At 45.3% G+C, this 26,957-nt stretch overlaps 1 protein-coding gene across 5 annotated transcripts in view; it reads right to left on the bottom strand.

The window, feature by feature from the left end:
• CEP57L1 (centrosomal protein 57 like 1) overlaps positions 1 to 25,921 on the bottom strand; it is a 55,206-nt gene extending 29,285 nt beyond the window's left edge. For 4 of the 5 annotated variants that reach the window (XM_088460460.1, XM_088460462.1, XM_088460463.1 and 1 more), the window contains exons 1-2: positions 25,766 to 25,921; positions 16,924 to 17,044 (exon numbers count right to left, since the gene is read on the bottom strand). The gene's annotated coding sequence lies outside the window, so the exon portion shown is untranslated. The remainder of the gene's footprint in view (positions 1 to 16,923; positions 17,045 to 25,765) is intronic. The other variant, XM_088460461.1, reaches the window with a different exon arrangement.
• Positions 25,922 to 26,957: the final 1,036 nt, after the last annotated feature.

Raw genomic sequence — 26,957 nt, 5'->3', positions numbered from 1 at the left:
TAACATATTTCCTCTAAATTCTATATGAAACCAGTGGCTAGAAGAACGAATGCTGATGAAGTTCTAGTTCTAAACAATAATAATGTGGCTTCTCCGCCTGATAACCTTTTCATTATTCATGCTGACTAGGACTCATTTAAATCTTGCACTTAATCACTTAAAGTAGGGAGAGGCTTATATTTCACATGTACTGGCAAAAAAAACACAACACAGTTGTAACGGTCACATGCATTCTATTTTTTGTTAAGATTTTTGTTTTGTAGGAGGATTGGGGTTTCTTTTTCTGTGAAATTGTAAAAGCACACCATCTGCCTCATCCATCAGGCGCACTAAAATTGGCATATTCTACCACAGAACACAAACAGTAATAGGAACGAGCATTTCCTCAAAAACAAGTTACGTCATACAATACACGCAAAAGGGAGTATGTTAGAAACAGAGAAAATAAGGGAGGTAGGGAAAAAGTGGGCTGTAACTTCTGCTATTCTGTTGGTTGTAAAAGTTGTGGATAACCTGTATAAAATATATCTATAGGTAATAACTTTGGGGGTGCCGACTATGACACGAACAAGGAGAAGAAATAGGTGGTGTCTTAAAGTGGCGCAGAATAAGATAAAGACATAATATATTTTATGAGCACATTAAAAGTTATCAAATCAAACAGCAAAATATTGTTTAAGAACATTGTTAAACACAAAAATTAAAAAGTGTGATTAAAGCAAAAACAAGTTTCCCGCTGTGTGTTTGTTTCATTCCTGTAATGGAACCAGCTGTGTGTTACTGCTGTAAGAATGATCAAATTAAAAACATAGGGCCTGATTCAGACCCACTCGCGAGCGGCTGTCCGCTCGCAAGTGGGTCGATGTTATGGACTGAGCATGCGCACGACGGAGGGAGCTCCGTCGTGCGCATGCGCCAGACGCAACGAGCGAAGGAAAGTCCTTCGCTCGTTGTGTCCGATCAAAGGGGGCGTGCTGTCAATGTTGATTGACAGCACTCCCCCTTTGGTGGGCGTGCCCCTTGACGGGGGCGTTCCCACGGGAACGCCTCCCGTCAAAAGCCGGCCCACTGACATCACTAGTGATGTCAGTGGGAGTGATTTTGGCTCTGATAGAGCCAAAATCACTCCGGAGCTTGCGGTTGAAAACCTCAACCGCAGGCTCCGGCTCGCAAATTCGATGGTCGCGATGGTCTCGACCATCGCGACCATCACAATGCACGCTCGTATAGCCTGTGGGTGGTGACCCACAGCTATACGAGCGTCCAGGAGGACGCTCCATGAAAATGGAGCCCGGCCCTCATTCAGAGCGTGCGCTCTGCTCAGAGCGTACGGCTCTGAATGAGGGCCATAGAACGGATTTCAAAACTGGCATGGATTATAGCTCTCTATTGTATATATGTTTAACACTTTTTTAATTATTTCAACTAATCTACAGAACATGATCAAATATCTATGCAGTAATAAGGATAAGTGTTTAATCTGTCATCTGTAATTAGCCATAGAAATTATTTGGCCCAATAAATTATTGACCACATAGGCTGTTTTATTGATCCAGATGCAAAGATCCTGATAGGCTAATAGGAAATATGAGCAGTATTAATTTAGCTCTGTCCTGTGTGTTATTCTGCTCAAAGTAGATATAAACCACAATATACAAAATTACAGCCATGCCAAAAGTTTTGAGAATGACAGTACAGGTATTGGCTTCTTTGCTGCCCTTCTTGACACCAGGCCATCCTCCAAAAGTCTTCATCCTGTGTCATGCCAACAGTAAAGCATCCTGAGACCATTCATGTGTGGCATTGCTTCTCAGCCAAGTTGAGTGGGTTCACTCACAATTTTGCCTAAGAACACAGCCATGAATCAAGAATGGTACCAAAACATCCTCCAAGAGCAACTTCTCCCAACCATCCAAGAACAGTTTGGCGACGAACAATGTTTTTTCCAGCATGATTGAGCACCTTGCCACAAAAGTGATAAGTAAGTGGCTTTGGGAACAAAACATTGAAATTTTGGGTCCATGGCCAGGAAACTCCTCAGACCTTAATCCCATTGAGAACTTGTGGTCAATCCTCAAGAGGCAAGTGGACAAACAAAAACTCACAAATTCTGACAAACTGCAAGCATTAATTAGGCAAAATGGCAGCCATCAATCAGTATGTGACCCAGAAGTTGATTGACAGCATGCCAGGGCGAATTGTAGAGGTCTTGAAAAAGAAGGGTCAACACTGCAAACATTGACTCTTTGCATAAACTTAATTTAATTGTCAATAAAAGCCTTTGACGCTTACGAAATGCATGTAATTTTACTTCAGTATACCATAGTAACATCTGACAAAAAGGTCTAAAAACACTGAAGCAGCAAACTTTGTGATAACCAACACTTGAGTCATTCTCAAAAATTTTGTCCATGGCTGTAGGTTTGATTGTTACGATCACAACAGTTTAGCGCCCGCTACTGATGATAATACCCATTTAATAGACCCCACAGGCAGCATTTAAAGGGGGGCTACAGGAGCACATGCCTCGGGAGCAGAATTTAAAGGGTGTGCGTGTGCCGCTGAGGGGCCAGGTAGCAGCAGGTGTGGATTTGAAGCCTTACACCTGCACCCACCAGCCCTTGAAAGACAGCGCCGCCCTCCACCATCATTCTAATCATAATGGGGCAGCTTGTGGCGCCAATCAGCAGCGGCTACAGTTCCGCGAGCTTCGATTGGCTCGCAACTGGTACCACATTAGAATGACTGCTGGGGGCGCCAGTGCTAGGTTTCTCTCAAGGAAGGGGCAGGGCTGCGGGTGGCTGACTTCAAAAGTACACCTGCTGGGCTGCTGTTGGAGGACGAACACTAGGTGAGAGTCTGAGGGGTGGGGGCCATAATGTTGTAAGGGGCATTACTGTGTGTAGCATAAATGTATAAGGGGCATTACTGTGTGTGGCATAATGGTGTAAGGTGCATTACTGCACATAACATAATGGGGGGGCGCGCCAAATTACTGCCTTGCCCCGGGTGACAAAACTGGTAGTTTCGGCCCTGCCACAGGCTTGCCTGAGCAGTGTATGTAATAAGGCTTGGAGAGAAAAAGTGGATGCAGATAAAGTATCAACCAATCAGCTCCTGTCACTTTACAGGCTGTGTTTGAAAAATTATAGTTTGGAGCTAAAAGGTTGATACTTTATCTCCAGCCAAGGCTTAGTACATAGTGTTCACTCTAGGTCCGGCTGCAGGCAGGGCGCTGGACCTAGAGCAAGGGCATTTCTGAGTGCACCTCAAAAAGGGGGCGTGGCCAATGAAAAGGGGGCATGTCTTTATTGCGCGCCCCCTTTTCGTAACTCTTGGGGGCGTGCCCGGCACTTACAGATATGCCAGGCAGCCCCCAAGCGCCGCAGTCACTGTGAATGGATGGTGAGCACATGTGCCCGGCATCAATTCACCGGCGGTGAGCGCTGCTCTACCATTTTCCCCACCCGTGGGACACTGCGGCCCGCGGGTGGAGGACAGAACCTGCAGGCTATTTCAGTGGGGTGCTGCCCTGGAGGACAGGGCAGAAATATTACGGCAGGCGCAGCGCCCTGCTGAAACAGCCTTGCGGGAATACTAGTACATGGATCTCTGTGTTCCTGTAACATTTAAGTGATTCAATTGCCACTATATATTTTTGAGGTTACACAAGTATCAAAATCTGCCATTTGTTACAAAGTTAAATGTGTTAATAATCCATATACAGGGAGTTCGGAAAGTTCCTCTGCAGTGACTGTGTGCCAAGTGTGTCACAGTCCAAATAGGAGAGTCACGCCTACTGCCAGCGAGTCCCGGATGGTGATGTTTAGCAGCATTTGTGGTGGCAGTTGGTGTGGCTCCCCTTTTTGAATTTGGAAAGCGCTGCAGGCCCACCTCTGGAGCCGCCACAGTCACTGTAGAGAGACTTTCTGAACTCCCTGTACACCTGAAGCTCATTAGTGAAGACAAATATGGGAAGATGTATGAAGCTCTGGAAAGTGATAAAGTACAGAGTGATAAATGACCAGCCACTCAGCTCCCAACTGTCATGTTACAGGCTGTGTTTGAAAAATAACAGTTGGGAGCTGATTGGTTGGTCGTTTATCACTCTCCACAGCATATATCTGCATATTCTTATCATCGTCAATTCACAATCCTGGTTTACAGTTTGTAATAAAGTGATAAGTAGGTTTTATTTATTTAATTTCTTCTATGCCAATCTTGCTTTTTTTTTTTTTTTTTTAATAAGTATATACTCTCTATAAAATGTTGTCCACACTATTACCAGAATTTTGAGCTTGAAACTATACAGCAGTGGTTCCCAAACTTGGAGTTAGAGGCACCCTTAGGGTCTCCATAATTTTTTCAAGGCACCCCTAAGCCAAAATAATTACCAAACAGTCCCGTTTTAAGTAGTTGGGCCAAAATAACCTAAATATTTGAGAGAAAAAAAAAGAAGAGAAAAAAAAAACAAAACACTTTGCTATTATTACCCATTGCCCCCTCCATCTCTCTCTCTCTCTCTTCCATTGCCCCCTCCATGTCTCCCATGGGAAGACAACCAAAACACTTGAACAAAGGAGGGTTCCCTACACTGGAACCTTGGGCACCCGATCCCAACTGGCATTAAACAGAGAGGTCACACTGAAGGGTTAAAGAAATGGAATGACAAGGGAATGTGAGGAAACTAGGACAGGATGCAGGAAGGGCACCAGATGTCTTATGGTGGGTACACACTGGGCGATTAAAGTGGACGACTGAACGATAACGATATCATTATCGTTCAGTCGTCCACTTTTATCACAAAAACGATGAACGATAACGACAACGCGCGTTCCCACGGGTCGTTCGTCATTATCGTTCATCGGGTTAACATGCAGGCCACGGCACCTGACGATGTTGTCAGGTTGCTGCATGTTGGGGAATGGGGGAAGAGAGCCCGGCGCTGAACAATATCGTTCAGAGGGTGTGCTCAATGTCATGAACGACATTGAGCACAACCTGCCGGGGACACACTAGACGATATCGCTCAGGGAGCATATCGTCTAGTGTGTACGCACCATCACCCCTGTCGAAGCCGGATGTTTGGCTGAGACCAAATCTTAAATTAATATCTGGCTACACCATTTTGTGTCGCCCCTGACGACGCCATCTTGCGTCGTCAGCATGAAACCATTGTGTACAATGCTATATTTGATTATTAGCATCGTGCGTCTGCTTTGCTACCGCATATTTTTGAAAGTCCATCAAAACCTATACTACATATAAAATATACAAGACGCACAACGCACAGTTGCGCTGTATATTAAAGCACAGATAAGCACAAAACACATAGACGCACAACGCATACTAGCGTTTTTCCACAATATTCTAACTTTCACACATGCAATCTCTTATAGTGTTCCCTCTAGCTCCGGCGGCAGGCAGGGCGCCGGAGCTAGAGAGGGCAATCTTGTGCGCGCGCGTGCGCCCGAAAAGGGGGGCGTGGTTATGAAAAGGGGGCGTGTCTATAAGACGCGTCCCCTTTTCGTCATACTTGGGGGCGTGTCCGGCGCTTACGGACATGCCGGGCAGCCCCCAAGCGCTGCAGAAAGGGAGATTAGATGCCGGGCACATGCGCCCGGCGTCTATTCTCCGGCGGTGACCGGGTCACCGCATGTTTGTCCACCCGCGGGACACTGCGTCCCGCGGGTGAGAACGGCTCCCGCAGGCTGTTAGGGCAGGGTGCTTTTTGCCCTCCTCCTGGAGGGCATGGTGCTTTTTGCCCTCCAGAAGGAGGGCAGGGCACCGCGCCCCGCTAAAACAGCCTAGCGGGAACGCTATCTTATAAAAAGGTTCCCAACCATTAAGCCTAATGTTAGAGGTTTTAATTAGCTAATACTTATGTTATGAAATGTAAAGTATATGATGTTTAAGGTATAGAGACTAGGAGACAAGTCATGTTTGGTACCATTCTAAATCACAGTTTATTTGCAGATCTCCGGTTCTATCGGCAAGGAGATCGCATCATGCGTCTACAAGATATGAATTATAGGAAATTAGTGGTTGGAATGTATATCTGTATGTAGTGTCTTTTATTAGTTTAAACCAATTCTTCGGCGGGAAAACCACACAAAGCAACATCTGGGGAACTGGGACATACCCCTAGTGACGCTGTATGAACTGTCCAATTAACTAGTCTCTTTGTTCTGTAAGGTATATAGCCTGGGCACTGGTTATAGTATACAGCCATTCTTCTTGGATAACCACAGGCTTCTGGAGAGACGACTGTACACTGGGACCAGTGCGCACGTGTATGTATTGGCTTGTACCTTTTGTATTTACTTGCTTTTTGCGCTAATTGTATAGACCACAGCGTGTTATACTTTTCATTGAATAATATAAATTTTTTGTGCTTTGGAACCACAATTGGATTGGAAAGCAATTATTTCTTGTAGCGCTAAACAGCGACATTTTGGATATATAGATTTAGGGGTATCAATAGTTGGGGGCTCGTGGTTTTGGAGGTCACACTACCGAAAAGTCGCACGATAGCGTACGGATCTCGATTTCACAACAACAAAGGGTGGGAGGCGCCATAAGCAGGAAAGAACTCACTGTGTTCAAAACCTGCACCATCTGGTGTTGTGAAACCGATATCCGTTGTTACGGGATTTCAAGGAGTGCTGACTAGGACCTGGGGCAGGAGAGAAAAGTTTGTTTCTTTCATTGTCGGTCTTGGCGCTAGGGTGCGAGTTGCACAATAGCGTATACATATTTCCTGTATTGCTGCCACGTGTTCAAACATTCGTTCTGATAGTATTGATAGCGTGATTACATTGTTTAAAATCTCTGAATCATACTGCCATATTAGCAAAAAGACTAGTTTCTGCGCAGAAAACTAAAGGTGTATGAAAGCAGACGTGTGATTGTAACGTGATAGGGGCTACTACTGTGTGTGGGGTCTATGCTAGGTACCGTGTGTCAGTCCTAAAGACTAGGTAGGTGTTTGACGAGGCAGAAAGCTACTGAATGTGTACACACAGCAGGTGTATTGCAGCCAGGACAGGGATTTTGTACCTAGAAGAAAACAAGGGGTTTTCGAAATTCGGCTCCCAATAGTGGTCGCAGAGCCCATTGATCAGTTAGGTTCTCTGGACACTGCGACTAGACCGCACGGTTGGGTAGACCGTGATTGTGACTTGGGTTGTAGCGGAGGAAATCACTGAAAAGGGTAAGTGTTATTGGAACACTTAAATTCTAACAGGGGAGAGTACTCAAAAAGGGTGAGCTACCGGACAAGGGCTGAAAGGTGTCCGGAAAGACAGTATAATTGTATAAGACGTTATTCTGTTCCTCGTTGTGCGCGCCGTCCATAACGGTTAGCGGGCCGGTTGTGCACAACGGGATAGGAGTGCGTGAACGTAGCTCAATAGGAATCGTTCACATGTCTACATTCACTAGTAATAAGTTGCTTAGCGGTTTCCCAGATGGGTGTTAAGCAGACACTGGGAATGGTCGACAATGCGTACTGTGATGTATGTGTTAAGATGACAGAGATGTGTGAAACCTTTTCCTAAAATTGGCAGTTTTGATGTGGAGGTGTATAATATTAGAGATGGCATCTGTGTGGTGAAATCTCTAAAGAAACGAGTAAAGTAGAACGATAGTTTGAAATTATGACAGCATGAGGGGAAAACGTGGTTGAGTGGCGTGCTCGCGCCGCTAAGTAGCATCGTGAGCATTACGCAAAAGGGTGTGCACGCAACGCAAAACAGCGTTGCGCACGCACAAGGGAGCGTGCACGCGCACCGCAAAGTAGCGAGCCAAAGGTACAGGTATTCGCGCATGCGCACCTCCGCCGCCCTATGAGGCTGAAGGTGATGGTACAGCAGATACTAAAAATTATAAAAATGTAACAAGTAATTTGTACCTTAGCCTGAGTAATCATAAGGAAAATGTTTGCATAGATGATGAACCTGTTGAAATGTCAGCCATTGCATATGCAGTAAATCTGTTCGATACAGCTACAGCACTGAACCCAGAAAGGGAAGTGATCCAACCAGCTGTATCAGCAGAAGGGATCCCATCAGTTATACCAGCAGTGCGTTGTAGTAAACGATTGAACCCTCAGAGTACTAAGGTAAAAGTTCCCATAAGTAATCCTAAAAATAGCAAAGTGGTAGGTGTCCATCGTGTCCGGACAATAACTGTTGCCAATGGGAATCCGGACGGAAATAGTGTAGTACCCACAAGGGATGTAGCAATGCATTGTCCATGGACAAGAGCAGAGTTACATTCAATAATGACAGAATTTCCCGACCCTAGAAAAGAATTAGCTAAATGCCAAATTTTTTTAAAAGATTTAGGTAATGCTCATGAGCCAACCAACAAAGATTGGCGAGTGGTATTACGGGCATGTCTTCCATCCAATACCGATGTGAGAAAGTTCACCACGGATTGTGTATTGAATGGAGATAGTTCCTTAACTGATGAGAATAACCAAAGTAACATTACACGCATAGTCACCCAATTGTCTGTATATTTTCCAGTAGTAGTGAACTGAAGTAAAATTTTCACCATCAGGCAAAAGGATAGTGAATCTGCAGCAGATTATTTCCCCTAAGCGCTGCTGACAATCACCCAATATACAGGTATAGAAAATATAAAAGACAACACACACCACAGGGAAGTTGCTGTCACGGTATTTATGGATGGTCTTAAAGACACTCTAAAGACCAGGGTTCATACCTCTCACACTAACTGGAGACCAATTACTGTAGATGCCCTCAGGGATTCAGCTATGGAACATGATAAAAACATCCTCAGGAAGAGAGAAACACAAAAGTCAGATCTAATGGCTGTTAGCATTCAAGCTTTAGAATGAATGTACACACAGCCACAAAACCCATACCACACACAGCCACAAAACACATATCAAAATACCCAGCCACAAACCTCATACCACACACAACCACAAACTCTCCACGCACAACAACCCACACAGCGACAACTTTCCAACATAAGATGTTATACATGTAACCAGAAAGGACACATAAGTAGATACTGTCAAGAGAAATTGGGGAACAAATTATAAGAAAACACATAAGTACACACCAAAAGGATACCAGTAGAATGTAGGAAACTCTCAGCAGTCGGCGGCTCACATAGTGGCCGTGAATACTTTACTGGAAAATGATAGTCAGCTCTAGGGATCAGGTCATACCTGTAGTCTACAGCCAGTCAGGTTAACAGAGTACTATGGAAGAACCTACAATAACAGTAGATATAGCTGGTACTAAACACTCTTTTCTTGTAGACACAGGGGCGACCAGATCAGTGTCAAATTCTCCATCAAATTTACAGGTGACCAATAAGACAGTGCCAGCAATGGGAGTAATGGGTAAAGTGCAGCATTATCCTTTAACCAAATCTGCAGAGGTCACTATCGGGCCACTGCAAACTAGGCATTCCTTTCTTCTGGCAGCAGCAGCTCCTACTAACCTACTTTGAAGGGATTTGTTATGTAAAATGGGATGTGTCATTTACTCTACCCCTGATGGTATATTCCTAGATATCCCAGAGAAGGTTGCACATGAGGTAAGGGATATATTGGACACTCCACAAAGGTTAATGCTTCACTCTACCGTTTTAGAACAAAGTCCATCCCAAGTAAAAGAGATGCTATCTCAAATACCGGGTTCACTTTGGACAGGGCAGTAGATTGATGGCAAATGTATCTCCTGTAATGGTAAATTTAAAAAGTAATAGGCAAGCTCCAAAAATCCCTCAATACCCATTAAAGCCATAGGTAGAGCTAGGGGTTTATCCAATAATTGAAAGGTTGTTACAACAGGGGATTTTAATCCGTACAGCTAGCCCAGCTAATAGTCCCATTTTTCCAGTGAAGGTTTGGGGAGGGGCTATAGGTTAGTACAGGACCTTAGGGGGTGTAAACAAAGTAGTTGAGAGCCAATTCCCCGTAGTGCCCAATCCAGATGTCATCCTCATGCAAATTCCACCATCTGCAACCCATTTTACTGTCATTGACCTATGTTCTGCTTTCTTCTCTGTCCCTCTTCACCCTGTCAGTATCTCTTTGCATTCACCTACAATATACATGGACACGACTTCCCCAGGGTTTCATAGATAGCCCCAGTATTTTCTCTCAAGCCTTACACGACTGTTTGCAATCTTTTCAACCAGGCAATGGATCTGTTCTTATTTAATATATAGATGATTTGTTGTTGTGCTCTGATTCATTTATGTCATGTTTAAATGATACTAAATTGTTGTTGCTTCATCTCTCACAGACAGGACACAAGGTTGCTAAGGACAAATTACAGCCATGCCAGACTAAGGTTAAATACTTGGGACACTGTCTAACCCAGTGGTTACGACATTTGACAACCAACAGGATCAGGCCATATGGACCATGACACTGCCGCAAAACCAGCAGCAAATCCGTACCTTCTTGGGCATGTGTGGATACTGCAGGAGGTGGATCCCAGGTTTTTCTATTCTGGCCTTACCTTTGCAGGAATTGGTCTCATCCTCAAAACCCGATCATATCACACACACACACACACTGAGGAAAAAGAGCAGGCTTTCCTTGACCTTAAGGACAGTCTGACAAAAGCACCTGCATTGGGAATACCAGATTATGAAAAACCTTTTGATTCATATTGTATGGAGGCGGATGGCTGCGCGGCAGGTGTCCTCACACAAAAACATTGTGACGCTAGTAGACCTGTAGCATACTACAGAGCACAATTGGACACTGTGGCAAGATCACTCCCAACGTGTTAAAGAAGTGTAGCAGCAACTGCTCTTTTGGTTAGTAAGAGTGAGTATGTAGTATTAGGCCATGATATGATAGTTTATACACCCCATGAGTCAAATGGGAGAACCTGGGGTAGGATCCAGAAATATGTTTAATGGTAATGATGCATTCTATCCCTTATGTACTCCCAGACGATGTGTATTTTATATGTGGAAGGAAATCGTACAAGTGGCTCACTCCAAGTTCTGAAGGTTTATGTTACCTGGGAAGGGTACTCCCAGAGGTCATGACCCTTACACATGGTGAAATGCTTGGCATTCATAAAAACATACACAGTATGAACACAGAGACAAAAGAAACTGGTGATGTACATACAGCCACACAGTTGAAAGTCCTATCAAAACCTATACGCACATTAAATAATACAAGACACACAACGCAGTTGCGTTGTATATTGAAGCACAGATATGCACAAAACACAGATGCACAACGCATACTAGCGACTTTACACAATATTCTCACTCTCACACATGCAATCTCTTATAGTGTTCCCTCTAGCTCCGGCGGCAGGCAGGGCGCCGGAGCTAGAGAGGGCAATCTCTTATAAAAAGGTTCCCAAGCATTAAGCTTAATGTTAGAATTTTTTATTAGCTAATACTTATGTTATGAAATGTAAAGTATATGATGTTTAAAAGGTATAGAGACTAGGGGGTAAATTTACTAAGAATCGAGATAGGTCGAGAAGACCATCTCGGGTGATTTATTTCCCTGCTTGCTTGCAAATTTACTAAAGGCAAAGTCAGGTGAATTAGAAAGAGATTTCTCTCATCTCACTCATAAAACTCGGGTGAGATAGCAATCTCAAATCAAATCACCATCGGGCCAAATTGGAAGTAATTTTCACCAAAAACAAACATCTCTCAAATTTACCAAAAATCGGGATGACAAGCTCGGGTGAAGTAGGAGCAAACTCTCTGTCAAAATCACTTTTCAAACTCTCAACCCCCTGGGCCGCGAGATGGTCAGAAACATACACAAATCATTGTGATTTGTGTATGTTTCTTTCTGTAACTTGTAAAAATACAGGTGAACTACAGGTACAAGTGGCCCTGGAGAGGGTGACCCCTTTATTGGGGTGGGGGGGGGGGTCACCAACTCCCCAGGGATCCCTGGCCTGGGCTGACTAACGTTCAGGGCTGATGCTGCGGCTGGGGGGCCCGGTGAAAGGGCACCCTTGGCTGTGGCATCAGCCCCCCGTTAGAAAGGGACCAGGTCTGATTTTAAATATACGGTGGAACTCAAGTCATTTTTTTTCTCCGTATATTTAAAACCAGCTCTGTCCCTGCTGCCTTGTGTTGGTTCTTACATTACAGTGGATCCCTACACATTTTTTTCCCTGTAATGTTAAGAACCTGGACAGGCTGGCAAGCCCGGGGCTGGTTAGTGTTTTGGGGGGGACCTCACGTCATTTATTTATTTTTTAAGACATCTTTCTAATTTTTACAAGGGAAAACAAAAAAAGCAGCAAGCACATATTTCAATGATATGTACTGGCTGCTAGCTCGGGAGAAATTTGCAGAGAGAAAACACTGCAATCTCGGGTGAGTAATCTCCTGCAAAACGAGTTACTCGTGAGAGATAGCTCCTTCTGCTTCACCATCGGCAAACTCGTTTAGCCTCAAATCGCCTGTTGGTAAAAGAAAAGGGATTAAATCACCCAAATTTTGTCGAATTCCAGTGAGATAAATCACTTTGAAAATCGGGACCATCTCGAATCTTAGTAAATTTACCCCTAGGAGACAAGTCATGTTTGGTACCATTCTAAATCACTGTTTATTTGCAGATCTCCGGTTCTATCGGCAAAGAGAAAGCATCATGCGTCTGCAAGATATGAATTATAGGAAATTAGTGGTTGGAATGTATATCTGTATGTAGTGTCTTTTATTAGTTTAAACCAGTTCTTCGATGGGAAAACCACACAAAGCAACATCTGGGGAACTGGGACATACCCCTAGTGACGCTGTATGAACTGTCCAATTACCTGCATCGTACGAGAAGGTCCAGGAGCAAGACCCAATGGAAATCTGTTAACTAGTCTCTTTGTTCTGTAAGGTATATAGCCTGGGCACTGGTTATAGTATACAGCCATTCTTCTTGGATGACCACAGGCTTCTGGAGAGACGACTGTATACTGGGACCAGTGCGCACGTGTATGTATCGGCTTGTACCTTTTGTATTTACTTGCTTTTTGCGCTAATTGTATAGATCACAGCGTGTTATACTTTTCATTGAATAATATAACTTTTTGTGCTTTGGAAACACAATTGGATTGGAAAGCAATTATTTCTTATGCGACTTGTAGCGCTAAACAGCAACATTTTGGATATATAGATTTAAGGGCATCAATACCCCCAAGCTGTGGCACTTCTGCCTCCTCCGATATACAGACACAGCCCGGGATGCAAAGCACCGCACAGGGCTGCACTCAGAGCAATTGCGATTCAGCTACTGGCCCACTGCTACTCTCTCCCTCCCCTCCAGTGCAGTCTCTGTCGGGCGCAAGTTAAATCATATGCTCCGGAGGCATTTTTCTCCCAGTGCCCTGTTTGTCTCCAGGGGTCCCCGCTGGGCAGGTGCTGGTTGGGACTGTCAAATACACTGCCAGGGATGTCCGGCGGTAGGCAGGCTTCTCCACAAGACAGGGTCTGGTCGTTGGTGGCAGGTCTACTGGATTCCCCCACTCTAGTGGTCAGCTCCTCTTCCTGGATCTTCTCCGGGGTCTTCCTCTTGTGCAGACAGTCCTCTGTCTGGCGGCCACGTGATAAGCGGCAGTGGGTCTCGACTCCTTAGCAATGGCGGGTCCTAAGGGGGGGGGTCTCTTCCCTTCAGCAGGCACACATCTTCGACTATCAGGCTGTGGGTAAGGGCACTCAGAGTCCATCACAGCACCCTTCTTTCCGGTGGTGGGTCCCTGGTTGATCTGACCATACTGCGATCTTCCTTCTTCACAGCGGGGTAGCAACAGCCTCTTGCTTCTCAGGGCACTAGCTTCCGCCTTCACAAAATAAAAATGTATATACTGGCCGGCCACTTTAGGCAACCGACCACCGCGACACATCACTGACAGCGCTGCGGTACCCCAGTTTGGGAACTACTGCTATACAGGGTTCCTGCAAATATTTTATTTGTTTTCATCTTACTAACTCAGTCTAAACACAAGAGATGTCAAGGGCCTGATTCAGAGCCAGACGCTCTGACAAGAGCGCTCGCTCTGAATCAGGGCCCTCCTACCTAATATTAGAGCGGCCTCCTGGCCGCTCGCATAGCTGTGGGTGACCACCCATAGCTTATGCGAGCAGCCAAAAAGATGGTCGTGATGGTCATGACCATTGCGACCATCGGGCTTGAGACGAGACCCTGCGGTAGGGTCTCGCTGCCGCAAGCCCATGAGTGCTTTTGGCTCTATCAGAGCCAAAAGCACTCCCACTGACATCACTTGTGATGTCAGTTGGGCCAACCCCAGACGGTAGGCATTCCCATGGGAACACCTCCGTCTGGGCAGGAACGCCCCCGGCATGCCCACCAAAGGGGACGTGCTGTCAATCAACATCGACAGCACGCCCCTTTTGGTGCGAGACCCATAGCGACGGCTTGGCCGTCGCTATTCAGGTCTCGCGCATGTGCACTAGGGCACCATCGACCCGCTTGCGAGCGCTAGCGAGTGGGTCAGAATCAGGCCCCAAGTTCAGGAGGACGGTGGAAAATTAGCAGGTGAGTTAGCATCAAATGTAAACATATTAGAAAGTGAACTTTAAATAGCATGATGCTTATACCTGCCACCAATAGGACATGCATCAGAAAGCAAAATGCCATGATTGTGTGCACCACTCAATATAGCCTGTCCTTATACAATGAAGTGCCAAATCATGGCATAGATGCCTAGTATAGTGTAGGACTCCCTCTAGCCCGGTGAAGTGCAGCAACTGACGTGGCATCGATTCCACAAGTGGACGGAAGACCTCTGGAGAGATGTTGACCCATGTCGTCTGGATAGCTCCCACAGCTCCCTGATATTTGTAGGTGCAGGACCTTGGGTATGAATGGACCTCTCCACCACGTCCCATAAATGGTGAATGTGGTCACCACACCAATCGTCGGAATTCTCCACAATGCTCCTCAAACCAATTTGGGACCGATGACACGGTGCATTATCCTGCTGTAATATTCTATTGTTGTGGGGGTACATGAAAAGCTGCCAATGGTTATCACGCAAAACATAGCGGTTACCAGTCAATGACATGTTCAAGCAGACCAGCGGACCCTACCCATGCCACCTGATCACAACCCACACCATTATGGAACCACCAGCAGCCTGCACAGTGCCTTGTTGACAACTGGGGTCCATGCCAGACCTGCAGCCTACCATTAGCCCAAAACAACTGGAACTGCATCTCAGACAACGCCACATGTTGCCAGTCCTCCAGGATTCAATTAGCGACGTCACAAGCCCAGGTGAGGCGCGGTGTCCAGTGTTGTAGTGTTAACAGGGGCACTCTAGTGGGTATTTTGCTACCATATCCCATGGAAGCTAAATAACGTTGCACTAATCTGGTGAATATGCATCTAGTACCTACTGCATTAAATGTGGATGTGATTTGAGCCAGTGTCGCTTGTCTGTTACCACCGACAATTGTAGCTAGGCACTGCTGGTCACACTCACAAAGCACTGTGGTCGTTCATTGCGCTGTCCACCGTGGGTGGTAATGCTTTCCAAGAGGTATTCCCAGTATATACGTGACACTGTCTGCATAACTTTGGAAATGTAATGTCCCATCCATGGGGCACCCACTATCATGCCCTGTACGAACTCCGATAAATCACAATGCCCTGCCATTAGCAGCCTATCTGGTGTTCAAACTGACTAACGAGATAGCAGATTACAACCGACGCAGGTCTGCACATTTCCAAGACATTATAGTACGGTGACATCACCTACCATTATGTTTACATACTGCTATCCCATGTCTTTTGGCACTTCAGTGTTATGTACTTTTTCTTGTACTGAAGTCGTTGCCACTTAAAATTTGTTGGCAAAAAGGTCTGACATAGGTGAATTATATGCTTACCATAGAAAACAGCACATATACTACATTTTACTGGCCCTTCAAGTACAGTATGCTTGTTTATTTTCACAAAATTGTATTTGTAGGTGAATTTTGAAATAACCAATATGTATCCCTTTACAGGTCCGTTCCACCACATGTCTACCCTCCATCATGTGCAGCTCCACAGCAGGATCCAGAACCTGAGGAGTAAGAGCAGGGGCATAACAAAACTTTCTGCCACCCGGGGCAAAGACTCAGCTAGGAGCTCCCCTCCTCCCAATAGTTTATAGTCACCCTTGGCTTGCTTGAATATTAATGTCAACATTGTGAAGACTAAAATGTTTGCAGGCAAAAGGTTCATGTTTAGGGAGCTAAACAAAAAATAAATTATTGCAATATAGAATATGGGCAATGCTTGTCTTGCAGTGAGCCTCACAAGCCTCTATGATACACTGCTTGAATTTTGCGTAAATAGGCCTACCATAGCCCTCCTTTTTCTAGGGAAAACAAAAACCCTAAGTGCCAAAGTGAATTTACTAATGATCTAGGTCTAGTGGTACACTGGATTTGGGAGGTGGGGTTGAGAAGGTGTTATTAAGATTGAATAAAATATATAAGTGGCACACTGGGGTGGGGGGTTTGGGGTGAGGTTATTAGGAGTGGATAATGAATACAAGTGGTAGGGTAGGTTGTGGCGAGGTGAGATTATTAGTATTAGAAAATGTATATGGGTGACACACTGGCGCTGGAAAGGTGGCGTTATTCATATTGAATCTGAAAATGAGTGTCAAAATGGCTTAAATATGTACGTGTGTGGATATTAATTATCATTGGCAACACACAGGGGGTGAGCGCAACTATTTTACCTGGTTTACAAAGGTATGATAACAAAATCTCACTCCTGTTAAGCAGTTTTTAAATAAACACAGCTCCCATGAGAAATTACAGGAGATGGTATCATTCTCCTGCTCACTAGGGCCCATGCACGCTTTTTCCATTCAGGCACAATGACAGTATTCAGCAGGTATGGGGGTGACATCGCAGGACATTTATTACCTTGCCGCTTGCTGGTAGCCCCTATCCTTCAAATGATCACGCTGCGGCTGTGGAAAGCTTTCTTCATTTAGCTGAACGCTGATCACTGTTCCATGGGCTTTCAGAGGAGTAGCAACAGCACCTGCATTTGGCAAAATTATCATGTAACGTGCCATTTAGAGAAGGGAAGTGTGTACACTACAGGAAGGGATGAGGAGAGAAAGTATAGGGAGGGAAGGGATGAATATAAAATCTGGTGCATAGGAAATTGATGGCTGGAACCAAGGGAAGGGTCCAGCTATCATTAATTAACTGCAGATAAATCCTTAAAGAGTGTAGGCCACCCTGCTGGCGTCCACTGGTGGTGGTATGATGGCGGCAGGGCCCCCCTTCTTGCACCCCTTTCCGTCACCCGCCCTCTCTATATGTACCGATGAGTAAAAGAATAATGTTCTGACACTTTTAAAATATATATATTTATTTTCTAATTTATGTTTACATGGTGGCAGCTATCTCACCAACTAGAAGCACCTCTGAACCACAAAAATTACAAAAGACCAAAGGAGTGTGAGCAAGAGGACCAGTAAGAAGCCCCCCAAAGTGTCACAAAGACCTGATGAGAGGAGCCCTAAGTGCACATTTTTCAACTTACCTGGGAAAGCTGCTATAAAGTACCAATTTGGAAAATGACCATGTAACCTTATCTAAAGTACGTTCAGCTCTGATAAACATCTCCAACCTTTATATTCACATTTGTGAATTATATCAGTAATGTTTTTTCTCCCCAAAAAGACCAGCACTTCAGGTTTATGTTGCTTTTTAGTCTCTGTTCTTAACAAACAGGTGATGTTTGGCAAGCCCTATAGTAGAAAAGTGTCATAGCTGGGACTAACAGTGGCATAAATCTGAAAGCTGATACACTACAAGGTGCATATTGAGAAGTTATCATTGTGAAAGCGAATTAATGCCAATACTTAAGGCTAATGCTGCCCAACCACTACTAGATGCAGGGATGACGGCATGATTACGACATCATAATCGTGCAGTTGTCCCCCTGGGGGGGGGGGGGGGGGGGGGAAGTACATACAGTGAATGTTCAGACGTTCATTATATGAAGATCAATCATCCCCGAACATGGCAACCTGACAGAGATATTCAGGTTCACCGCCATTTTCGGGCGATGATAGATGTTAAAAACGACCAGCGGGCACATGCATCACTGGTTGTTTTTAACATTTTACTGCCCAATTTACAGGCGATTAAGCGATAATGACGGTCGTTATCGTTCAATCGCTAGATTTAATTGCCTAGTGGATGGGCAGCCACTATCCAATTTTCTGTCAGATATCGGTCCAATCTGGCTGGTTGGAATGAAAACCTGGTAATGTATAGGAGCAAATGACAATCGTGCATTTGCTCACAAACACTGGAAAATAGCAATAATGGTTGTTCAGAGAAATTGGTTAAAACACACAAATTTAACCAATTTGAACATTTTTTTTGTCCTTTTTTCAGTATTTAAAACCATATGATCAACTGTCATTTGCTCCCATACATTACCAGGTTTTCATTCCAACCAGCCAGATTGGACAGACATCTGACAGAAAATTGTATAGTGGATGCCCAGCTTTAAACTTGCATTTCATGGACTGTGGGCAAAAGACCCACACTAAATTCACATAAAAGCACCTGAAACCAAAATATGAATTTAGAATGGATGCGGCTAGACCAGGTATATCAAACTCAAAATCCCAACAGGGCCGAATATTCAAGGTCTAAAGCTGGGTACACACCTAAAGATTTTCTGTCCAACCAGCCAACTAGTTAATTGGTTGCAATGAAAATCTGGTAAGGTATGAAAGCAAATGACAATCAGCAATTTGCTCCCAAACGCCAGAAAATGGACAAAAACTGTTTGAACAAATTGTTTATATCAAACATTTAACAAACTTGTCTGAATTACCATTCTCAACTGTTTTCTGGCATTTAGGAGCAAATTGCTGATCATCAGTTACTCACATACATTACCAGATTTTCATTCCAACCAATCAACTAGTTGGATGGTTGGACAGAAAATCTTTACATGTGTACCCAGCCTTAGAGTGTGTGGGCCACAAGGAAAAAAATAAAAAAATAAATAATAAACCTTTCAAAATTGCATATGACTAAGAAAAACCAACAATAACGTTTAAGCAAAGAGATGTCATAGTCTTCCCGATATTTGACATCTTTTTGCTGTCAGCAATTTTCCAATTTCAGGAGAAACCTTATTAGATGCAATAACTTTTTTTAAAACTGAACCAAGATGAAAGTCTGTCAATCTGAACCTAGCAGGAGACTTGTTTCCGTTCATTAATGAGAGTAATTGCTCACACTGGTAGGTACTTCCAAACATGGAAATAATTTCACATGCGAACTTGCGAGTTTCTAGAAATCACGTAGGCAAATACTTGTAAAAGTCAGGTACACCAACTTTGTTGAATTTGAGCTTCAAATTTGAATCGCACTGAAGCTCAATTACTTCCATTTGCATCCATAGCCTCACACACACACGCTGCCCCCAATTCTATACCCATGAAAGGTAGGCAGCAGCTGTATGACTGCACAGACAGTGGCACTTATCAGAGCATGGCAGCACTTACAGGTGTGATATTATGGGCGGAATTCAATTGTTTCACCATCCTATGCGCCCAACAGGAGCTATTCAATTGTTGCTTCTGACGGGCACGATCTGCTGTAGGCGCACCATTTCAGGGGGTGCGAGCGGCAATGGGCGAAAAGTGACCTGTTTGGGTGCCCAAACTGCACTTTTCGCGATAGCGCCAGCACTTCGGTCACGAGTAGCCGTTTTACGCGGCTATACCCGACCACTATGGGCATGATCATCGTGAAAATCGGCAACAATTGAATAGCACCCCGAGATCTCCCATCACTATAGACGGGCATGCTATAACAATTGAATACCGCCCAATGAGTGACTCCAGTCTCAGTTGCAGCGCTTGTCCTCTCCCGGCTAGCTGAGCCTGTTTCACAGGCGCCTGTACAGAGGTCTGGGTGTGCAAGTGAGATTCAGCTGGGAGGGCGGCGCTATGCCTTGTGGCGTATCTAGCCGGCAGCGAGTTACTGCCGGAACGTAGGCTTGCGGGAATACAGGCCTTGTAGTGTGTGGCGCCTCTCCCCGAAGCGCGTTACTGGCGGAAGGTGGGATTCTGGGAGTGCAGGTCTTGTGGGGTGTGGCATCTCTGCCTGGCAGCGCGCCATCACGTAACACTGTCACGGTCGGGCTGCATAATATGTGTATTTGAGTCCACACTGTCGGGCCGCATAAAATGTGCATTTTGGCCGCATGCTTGAGATGTCTGGGCTAGATCCTTTTGTGTGCAATTAGTGTGGATCTCTCTTTCTGAGCGAGTTCACTGTGGAACCAGGCCGGCTAGATACTTCAGTGTATGCTTATTTAGTATGGATCTGACGTTCACTCACTATCAATTACAAAACCAGTGCAGCAAATGTGGAACCTGGAATAATTACTGCAGCACCTATATAATCAGGGATGTAGTTAAATTACCAACCATCGAGATGCCAACTGATGAAATTCCAGCGCTGGAATCCCGAACCGGACAGGACACAGGCACCGGAATCCTGACATGAGGGGATCCTGACAGCCAGCATCCCAATGTACAGCAGGCGCCCTTAGCTGCGAGGATAGGAGGGGGGGGGGGGTGTTAGGTTTAGGCACCCCGGGGGTGTAGCGTTAGGCTTCGGGAGGGGGGAGGTTAGGCTACGAGGCTATGAACAGGAGGGGGGGGTTAAGCACTAATGGGAAGAGTTAGGGTGCGGGGTAGGAAGGGTTAGTGTGTACAACAGGAGGGAAGGTTAGGGTACTTGTGTGTCCCCTGCCGGGGTTCTCAGCATCTGAATGCCGCTGTCTGTCTTTTGACAGCCGGTATCCCGAGTGACGGGTTCCCATCCCCAACCCATATAATCATACACTGTATTCATGATGACCCGACACTGTTAAATATACACTGCAGTGTGCATTACTCTAGACAAATAATTGGCAACTTTACAGTCATTTTTTTTTATATATTTCTGCAACACACAAACCCATCATTTTTAGTGTGTCATCTTTTTATAGTTGTTATTTTTTCCCACTGTTGGGCCACAAGGGTCGCAATCTGTAAATACTGGGCATGGCTACACAATACTGTAATATTTGCATTTATGTTACATAGATTGCTTGCAATTAACATGTATCACCTTTACATATCCATGGTAATGGCTGGTAGCCTATACATGCATAAATAGCTTACAAAATAATTTCCCTTTCAGTGCTGTGTGTGATGTGTGGGCAAGGGTGAAGTTGGGCTTTCTGTAACCCAACGGCAAAGACCCTCACATCTACCGCTAGTACAAAGTAGGTACCCTTGGCTAGCTTGGATACAGATGTCAACATTATAAAGATTGAAAAGTATGTAGGGTGCAGGAAAAACCCTGTCATATTAAGGTACCTGCGCCTGCTGCATTTATTATGTTGTTCTGGGGTATCTACACTTATCAACGAAGTATGCAGGCTCAACGGTCTCAAAACTCAATGGCTAAGTATTGCTGCCCGTACTACACTACCACACCCATCAGAGCATTGCAGTTACTACCATACTATACAGAGAGCATCGCAGTGACCGCCATATACTGCCGAGACCACCATATAATGCAGACATTATTATATTACAGTGACTGCCTTATTTTGAGGTATTCAATATGGAGCGAAAACTCAGTTTCTGCGATGTTTTCACTCGGATGACGTCATTTTCGCCGCTTTTACTTTTACACCGTATTCAATTTGAAAACTTTTCGCCGATGCGAAAAGTATATTGCATTCGACCCTGCGAAAGGAATGGGTGGCAAAAAAAAGTGCAGAATTGGGGTTTTGGGGTGCAACATTTTGGAAACCACCCTGCAACCTTCAGACAGTCCCCCAAAGGTAAACTGTGTCAAAAAATGTAAAAAAAATACCTCAGAAGACCCCAAAAAAAGCACTTTCATTTTGGGGGCCAAAAAAAAATAATTGGGGGGTACAAAGTTAAAAACTAGCGAACTACAATCTAGGGGGGTCCCCAAGTATGCCCCATGTGTTTTTTTCACGTTTTTTTTTAAACTTCACTTTAGCAACTTTTAAATATGCTCACCCCCATTTTCAAGTACCCAAAATTTGCTGGGACTACTTATTTTCTGCAAAAAAAACTTCTAAATACTATTCTTCACCACCTTCCCAAATCCCCAAAATAGCAGCTATCGAGCCCGTTTAAAGACACCAAAAACCTTCAGCAGGGCTAATCGGGGGTATCCACAGAATGATCCCCCATGTCAGAGCATCTTTTTGGGGGTGTTAGGGTGATTTCCCCAAAAATCAGCTGATTTCACTTTCGCCGGGTGCAGTTTTCGATGATTTCAAATTGAATATGGGTATAAGCGGGGGCGCGCACGATACTTTTTCGCCGGCAAAAGCTCCGATGTGCGGCGAAAACTTCGACACGCATAGATGGCGAAGTTTACGTTTCAAATTGAATACCCCTCATAATGTAGAGAAGATCACAGCCACTGTCAAATAATCCAGAGAGCATCACAGTGTCAGCCAGATAATACAGAGCAGGTCGCAGTGTCCAACAGATAATAGAGAGCGTTTCAGTGACCGCCAGATTAGAGTGGGAGCGTTGTAGCAGTAACCAGACAATGCAGGGAGCATTCCAGTCACCGCCATATAATGCAGAGAGCAACGCAGTGACTACCATAATAGTAACATTGAGGCTATTGACACCATTTTCTTATCCTCCCTGATTGATTCACTTCTCTCGCATGAGCACGGCATCTTTCCACCGTGAGGGGAGAGCTTGGGTGAAGCCCAGGACCTCCGTAAGTGCTGAGCACACCCCCAAGTGTGACAAATTGGAGGCGTGCCCCCTCTCTGGTCCACCACGCCTCCTTTCTGGAACGCCCACAGATACTGTACTCAGTGCCCTTCCCTGCCCGCAGTCTGCCGGGTACACTACTCACTTACTTCTGCTCTTGACTCTGTTGCTCCGGCAATCACTACTCACCCTCAGCAAATCCACACCCTCGCTCTAAGGCAGACTTCCTCCATTTCAAGTTTATCCTCTCATCCTACAGTGCTGCCCTTTCACTCTGAACAGTTATATTTCAAGAACCTCATCTCCTCATAGTCCCCAAACTCCCGGGGTCTGTTCGCCACCTTCAACTCCCTCCTCTGCCCACCCCCTCCTCGATCTCTGCCCTTGACTTTGAAACCTACTTCACATCTAAAATTTACTCCATACTTCAGGATATCATATCCTGCCAGAGCCTCAGCACTCCACCCCCTCCCACCTCTCCCCATGGTTGATGCTAGATTATATGTGCAGAAAGGACCTCTGAGACGTATCAACCACGTGACCGCTGCAGGAGGGCTAAACCGCTCCTGCGTTACCATCCACAATGGCATAGAGGGGGAATAAATATTTGTGGCAAGCATAGCGAGCCACCGTGCCCGAAGTGTGGCGAGCATAGCGAGACCGCGGGGGGACACTTTTGGTCTCCCGTTAGCATCCCCGCCCCCCCCCCTTTCATGCCGAGTCACGTGGGTGTGACATCACAGGTCCCCTGCAGCCCTCTATTCTAGTCATAACCCTCTCCCCATCATCTTACCAACTCTGACATCTTTCTCCCCTGTATCTGGTTAGGAAGTCCTGGCCCTCTTCCGGTCCTCCTCCTTTTCCACCTCCCCCATTGACCCTATCCCTTCCCGCATCCTCCGCCACCACTCTCTATCTGCCTGTTTCCACCTTGCCCATCTCCTCAATCTCTCCCTCTCATCAGGTACTGTCCCTTCTGCATTCAAGCATGCTCCTTGCTGCCAAATCCAAGGGCCACTACTCTCTGCTGCTTTTGACACTGTGGACCACCCTCTCCTCCTGCAAATCCTTCACTCCCTTGGTCTACATATTACTGTCTTCTCCTGGCTGTTCTCCTACCTCTCTGACCGTTACTTCCTTGTCTCCGCTCATGACTCCTCTTCCCTCCTCACTTCCACTAAAGGTATGTGTCCCCCCAAGGTGCTTTTCTTGGACCTCTCCTATTCTCCCTCTATACATCTTCTTTAGGTGAACTCATCAGCCCTTTTGGCCTTCAATATCAACTCTACGCTGATGGTTCTCAGATCTACCTATCTCCCCTAACCCCTCTCCTCACTGGTATCTCCAACTGTCTCTCTGCTATCTCTTCCTGGATGTCCCAGCACTTTCCTAAACTTAACATGTCTAAGTTTGAGCTGATCATCTTCCCACCCTGCCACATAACTTCCCTTTCCATAATTTCATTATCTATTGACGGCTCAACCATCTCCTCTAGATCTCAAGTGTGCTGTCTTGGAGTTATCCTTGACTCCACCCTCTCCTTCAAGCCATACATTCAGTACCTCTCAGTCATGCCATTTTCATCTCAAAAATATTTCCAGGATCAGACCCGCTCTCACCCAGGATGTTTCTAAAGACCTTCATACACTCTCTGGTCATTTCCAGATTGGACTACTGTAACCTCCTATCTGGCCTCCTTGATTCCCACCTCTCACCACTCCAATCTATCCTCAATGCTGCTGCTCAGCTCATTTTCCTCTCCAAACGTTCTACATCTGCCTCCCCTCTCCTACAAGCCCTACAGTGGCTCCCCTTACCCTTCAGAATCCAATTCAATTTTCTTACACTCACTTACAAAGCCCTCACCCGATCTTCTCCCTTTTACATCTCAGACCTCAAATGCCATCTGATTACTTCCTCCCAACCCTGCCTCCAAAATTTTGCCCCTGCTGCTCACTACCTCTGGAACTCTCTCCCTATCAGACTCTCCAACTCTCTACAAATGGGCTCACAAGACCCACTACTTCATCAAAGCCTTCCTGCTCTCATCCTAACCCGCTGCTACATTGCTCCTTCCTAGTTATCTACCTTGTCCTTGTCACCCATCTGTCTGCCCCTCCCTTTTGGAATGTAAGCGCTCATGAGCAGGGCCCTCTTCCCTCATGTGCTTCTCCTTCCCTTAAAGTGCATATCCACTTACAGACTTTGAAACGAGTGCACGATTACGACATTGTAATTGTGCAGTCGTTTCACAGTCTGTGATGTGCCTACACTGATCGTTCAGTCATTCAGTGTAGGCACATCAATCATCCCCGAACATGGTCAACCTGACGACATCGTCAGGTTAACCAGCATGTTCAGGCGAAGATAGATGTCAAAAACAACCAGCGGCCACGCGCGTCAATGGTCATTTTTTTTTTACTTTAAACTGCCCGATTTGCAGATGATTAACAAGCAATTGAACGATAACGTTATTGTTTAATCGCGCAGTGGATACGCAGCATTACTCATACCATCATCGACTCCTAACTCCCTACAAAGGCACCTAACACTTTGTTGCTTATACCCTGCTGCTTGTTGATTGTTATGAGCGCTAATGCAGCAACGTTTTCCTGCATGGTTTTGTACTGTACGTCATAGTTTTCTTGTTTGCACACTTGTTAATGTACTTTTTAAGGTGCTGCGGAACCCTTGTGGCGCCATATAAAGGATAATAATAATAATGTATAGTGCACCGCAGTTACTGCCATATAATGCAGGGCAGCATCTTGATGACCACAATATAATGGAAAGAGTATCGCACTGACTGCCATATACTACAAAGAGAATTAGTCACCACCAAATAATGCAGAGAACAACATTAATATACCACAGATATTAGAACACACACCACCACCCAGCATCAAGTGCTCCATCTAACCCTCCCCAGCTGCGCCCTCTGTGTGCGTGCATACCTGACAGTCCAAAGCAGCGGGGGGGGGGTTCCGGGCTGTGATGGACGATACAGCGGTGAAATTGAACAACACAACGGCTCAATATACACACAGGACGCAGGAAGAGGAGCCGCAGTAACCCAGCAATCACTGCCGCGTCTTACCCCGCCCACTTCCTGACTCACAGCAAATAGACAGTCAGATGAAAATTAGCCTATAATAGAGCAGCTCTTACATGCACAGTCCTGGGTTAATCAAGAGAAACATTACGCAATTGGCGGAGAGCACATTTGACGGTTTGAAGTATGCTGTGTTTTGATTGGGGAGTAAATAGAGAGCGAAGGATAAAAAAGACGGTGCACAATGTGGCTGTGTCTGAGCGTCCGGTACACACAAATAGGATGGAGAGGTTGTGGAAGCCGGTAACGTTGGAAGCAGGATACATGTATATGATATAGAAATACTGTACTGTGACTTTGACTTCAGCTCTGGTAAATGAACAGATGATAATATCTAGAACAGTATATAGTGGTATATAGGACCATAGAGATAGTTTGTTCCCGGTGATGAAGTACAGCAGCTGCTCCATTTAGAAGTAAAACCGATACTGTTTTGGGAACTAATAGTGGAAATAAATACTAGGACATCACCTAGGAAATTCTACCCATCACTCCAAAAAAGGACAATAAAAACTGACGTGTTTGAGTTCAAAGTGTGACACTTAGGCTTTATGGGCTCCATTTACCAATGAAGCATAACTCCTTTAGTGCTCGCCAAAGGGGTTATAACTTCCTTTATGGATTTAACAATTTTAAGATTACCGCTGTTTGTCACAGCATCGCTCTCGCCGGCAATGGGGACTTGGCACTGCTTTTCCGGCTTCAGCGAAGCCTTCCAGGCACTGCCAGATCCCCGTGTCATGCACATTCGCAGACGGACCGTCGCGTACGCTCATTACACAAGACCCCCGTCACTGGCAGCGTTAGGCTGCCAGCAGCCCAGAGGAGGACTTCGCGGGACCTCGCCAGAGGTAAGTAGTGGTAAATACCAGTGGATATTTTGTTTGTATCACAGTGATGCTAAACGAAAAATTCCGCTGGTGGTCACCTTCGTTGATAAATGGGGCCCAATGTATTTATTAACACCTTCTTACATAATGCCAGCACATTCCGTCTTACTTTACATTTGGGATTTGCGGCTTATACCTAATTAA

Source organism: Taudactylus pleione, unplaced genomic scaffold (assembly GCF_031769625.1).
Source record: "Taudactylus pleione unplaced genomic scaffold, aTauple2 ptg000046l, whole genome shotgun sequence".
NCBI classification, from domain to species: Eukaryota; Metazoa; Chordata; class Amphibia; order Anura; family Myobatrachidae; genus Taudactylus; species Taudactylus pleione.
This window is presented reverse-complemented; position numbering and strand designations above follow the sequence as displayed.